The following is a 4,428-nucleotide window of genomic DNA, read 5'->3' as shown; positions in this document are numbered from 1 at the left end:
ATTCTCTTTTATTTTTTACCTTATTATTATTTTTTAAATTTTATCGTTTAATATTAATTTTTGAAAATAAAAAAAAGTCATTCAAATTTTCTTTAAATCTATTAAATAAATCAATTCACGTCAAGTTAGCTTTTAAAGATTTATTATCTTGCTTTAAAGATTTATTATCTTACCTTAATTTATAGCATTGCAAAAAAATCCTCTCACTTTTAATAAATTTTTAAAATAATTTTAGCATAAGAACTAGTAACTACTAAAAACGGTAGAATTTAACCTAATTATTTGTTCATGGTATTTTTTTTTTCAAATAATAACGCCAAGATATGAATAGACACACTTAAATGAAGGGACAATCACAATTCACGCCCAGCTCTTGTACTATGTGATAAAAGTTAATGAATGAATGAAGGGACGAAAAAAAAAAGGGATAAAAGAGGGAGGCACGTCAGATACCGATGAACAGAACGAGTTGCTACACCCACACATGGCTGAAAGATTACCTCCCCACTCTCCCACTTGACATCTCTACTCCTTTCTTTCTTTCTTTCTTTCTTTCTCTCCAACAGCTTTGGACTACTACATGTCTACATTACAAATGCATGCAAAGGAAGAGATGAACAAACAAAACTAAACAACATGAGTTTGATGACTTAGAGTTCCAACAAGGAACGAGTGTACAAGTAAGTGTCTGCCTCAGGTTTTGTTTGTTTTCTTGTTTTGATTAATAATAAATTTAAAGAGGTGAGTTTTGTTTGTCCCCTAAAATTTGTTACACTTTTATGGGATATTGGATGGCTTGTAAATTTGAAGCAGCTCCAATTCTCGTAGGTTCTTGTCAGTTCTGTGCACTCTTTTGTTTGCTTTCTTTCTTTCACACTGTTCGAGATACTAATAAGCAGCTACTTCTAATACTAAACAAATGCTTCTCTACTTACTACGATGCTAGCTAGCTGCCTGCAGGCATTTCTTTCTGTTTCTGTTTCTGGGCCTCTTCGCTTTCAAGTTTTCCCGCTCTCTATAAAAAAGAAGGAAAAAAAAGCTTAGCTAGGTACTGTTTTCTGCATTATTTTCCCTCTCTCAATGTTTTCCTTATCTTTTTAACGCGTGATAGCTAGAGAGTTGGTGTGCATGTGATTTGCTTTTCTGTTTGCAGGTTGATATAGAGAAAGTTGGTTCCATTGTTATCTCGTTTTCAAGTGGGGATCAATCAAAAAGATGAACACGAGAGTCCGCACTGCTCTTCAGGCTATGAAAGCTCCTTTAAACCATGATACTAATAAAGTAACCTCCTTTTTCTTTGCCACTCTTCTTCTTCTTCTTTTTGAGTTATATTTCTTGTTTTTGTTTCTCTTATATTTCAGGAATTTGAAGGGTTTTTTTTTTTTATCTGGTAAATGATTTCTTTCAATTTTTCAAATGGTTAAATATGGGCTTAATTTTGCAAATCTTTGTAACTTAGCTTTTCAACCAATTTTTATAAGAAACTGGATTAAAGATAGATAGATAATTAAGCTTCTAGCTCTTACAAAACCATAAAAAGTAAGTACTTTGGATCCAAAAATCTGCTTTGGGTTCTTTCACTCATCTCAAGAAAAGAATATATATGGCTTCTTCTTTTTGCTTTTTTTCTTTATTGGACTCTTCTTCTTCAAGCTTGATTCTGTGTTAATGTATTTATTGTAATTGATATTGAATTTATCAAGAAGGAGAAGATGGAGACTCAAGGGAGCATAACAGTTGGTGCCCATAAACCTGCTGCTAACCGGCGTAAAGCAAACAGGGAAAGGAAATTGGCCTTGCTACAAGATGTACTTAAATTAATTTTCCTCTACAAAACCATTCCAATTCTTTTTATTAAAATTAGAGCTGAGTTGTTTTTATATTGAATATCGATTTGTTCAGGTTGATAAGCTTAAAAAGAAGCTTAGACATGAAGAGAATGTTCATAGAGCACTCGAGAGAGCTTTTACTAGGCCTTTGGGAGCTCTACCTCGCTTACCCCCTTATCTGCCTCTATATGTTAGTATAAATTCCTTAAAATCAATGTTCGGTTTTTCCAAGTTTTGTATCTCTTAGAGGTGTTTTTTTTTTTTAATGATAAACAGTAATTAATGTGGGTACTTATTTGTTTTGTTTTAGATGTTAGAGCTACTTGCTGAAGTAGCTGTATTAGAAGAGGAAGTTGTTCGGCTTGAAGAGCAAGTTGTGAATTTTAGACAAGGACTCTATCAAGAAGCTGTCTGCATCTCCTCCAAGAAGAATGTGGAGAATTCAAGTGATGCCATTGATAACCAACCATCAACTACTAGACCAAAACATACACGATCAAAATCACTCTCTCTTAATGACACCAACTCAGCAACTTTTGCAGCAAGGCCTCAACCTTCTCTACCTAGATGCGCTTCAAGTAGAAGGCTGTTTCCCTCTGACCCTATTATTGAGCGCTCGGGGCAGAGTTCTAATAGGCCAGCAAATGGAGGAAACCATGTTTCTGGTAAACCCAATTCTCCTTCTTCTCTTGTGGATGATGAACAAGGAAAGGAGAATCGATCATGTATTGCTTCTGCAAAAGTTAAGCAATCTCCGGGTAAGAAGCTGGCAAAAATCATGACTCCAGTGAAGAGAACACCAAACAAGCGGGAATCCGTGGAGAAGAGCATGGAGCCTTCTAAGTTACAGGTACATATTTACTCACCAGTTTTTATGAGGAACCTGCCGTACATTACATTATGGTCTTTGTAGTTGATGATCATTTTTATATTGCTCAGCTCGAATATCCGAAAATAACATCACGCCAAACAAGGTAACGGAGGATATAGTGAAGTGCTTGTCCAGCATTTTCTTGAGGATGAGCACATTGAATGACAAAGCTGTTGAACTCAAGAGCGGCTTTGTCATCTCCTGTTGGTGATGGAGGGAATGAAATTCAGGATCCCCATGGCATCTCTGCAGAGTTCAAGATTAGAGATATTGGTCCTTATAAGCATCTTTATACAATTGAAGCTAGCTCAATAGATCTCAACCGTAAACAAATGCCTTGTTTTTGCTCCAGAGATTAAAGTTTTGGGCGTTACTTCACCTAAAGTTCAAGCAGCTATGGTTTGTATTTTACTCATGTGTTTTCAATAATGCTCAGGTTTCTACTAGGGAAGCATGCCCCTGCAAATTCAGAGGGTCTTACCCATCAGCAAAAGCTTGCTTTCTGGATAAACACTTATAATTCATGCATGATGAATGTAAAATCTCTCTCAAAACTAAATGATAGGCCAGAGATTAGTAATATGAAATGCAAACATGCAAACACCGTTGATATTTCAGGCGATTTTATAGAATGGGATACCCGAGACTCCTGAAATGGTTGTAGCTCTGATGCTAACTAGATGCTTTCTTCAATGTGATAGAATGAAAGCACGCGGCATTTTCGGATTCGAGTGGTCTGAGCCTTTGGTTACATTTTCACCCAGTTATGGAAGCTGGTCATCCCCTGCTGTAAGTTTCTCTATGAATTTGGTACACAAACTTGGTCACCTCACCATTTCGTTCTCTTTTTTTCCCGAAAAAATTACCAAGAAGCTGCTCATTTAGTGCATCATTATCAGAATCAAGAATAATCGTTGACGATGTAATCCAAAGATTACTTGTAGTTGTGTTTCATCTTTGTGAATATACGTTGGTAAATGTACTAATGTTTATATATACAGAAATGCAGGTAAGAGTTTACACAGCCTCTCAAGTTGAAGAAGAGCTAGAAGCAGCAAAGCGAGACTATTTACAGGCAACAGTTGGAATATCAAGGACAAACAAGTTAATAATTCCTAAACTGTTGGATTGGTATCTACCAGATTTTGTAAAGGACATGAAATCTTTGCTTGATTGGGTATGTCTGCAGCTACCCAATGAACTGAGGAACGAAGCAGTTAAATGCCTTGAGAGAAGGGGAAGAGATCCGCTCTCGCAGTTAGTACAAGTAATGCCATATGATTTTAGTTTCAGGTTGCTTTTACATGGATAAAACATTCTCCCTTTTGATATCTGATCCTGCCTAGAATCTGCTATCAACATTTGATTGCTGGGATTCAGTACAGGGATCATGTAGACATATGTTAACAACAGGGGGCTTGAACAATATGGGATTTGGTTGTGGTAATTGTTTCGTATACATTGATGCAATAATTCCCAGTTGATTCAGTGAATGGTTTAACCTCTGTTAGTCTCTCTACTGTTACTACTACATAAGCTAGAGATGACATTACTGAACAATTGTTGTTGATGACACAGTTTGTGATGGTCCCTGGGTTTTATAATCTTGTCCAAATCCTTACATTACAGTCAAGGACGTTTTGTACCCTTAGACTCTGACAAGCACAGGTTACTCCGACTCCTGAGAACAATTCTCGATTTTTTAGTGCACCTCCAGTTACGAATTTA

General features: G+C 36.2%; 1 pseudogene; it reads left to right on the top strand.

The window, feature by feature from the left end:
* Positions 1-411: 411 nt before the first annotated feature.
* Positions 412-4,428, top strand: LOC7489726 (uncharacterized; annotated as a pseudogene).

Source organism: Populus trichocarpa, chromosome 5 (assembly GCF_000002775.5).
Source record: "Populus trichocarpa isolate Nisqually-1 chromosome 5, P.trichocarpa_v4.1, whole genome shotgun sequence".
Taxonomy (NCBI): Eukaryota; Viridiplantae; Streptophyta; class Magnoliopsida; order Malpighiales; family Salicaceae; genus Populus; species Populus trichocarpa.
The sequence above is the reverse complement of the archived record's forward strand: the minus strand, read 5'-3'. Positions and strand labels throughout refer to the sequence as shown.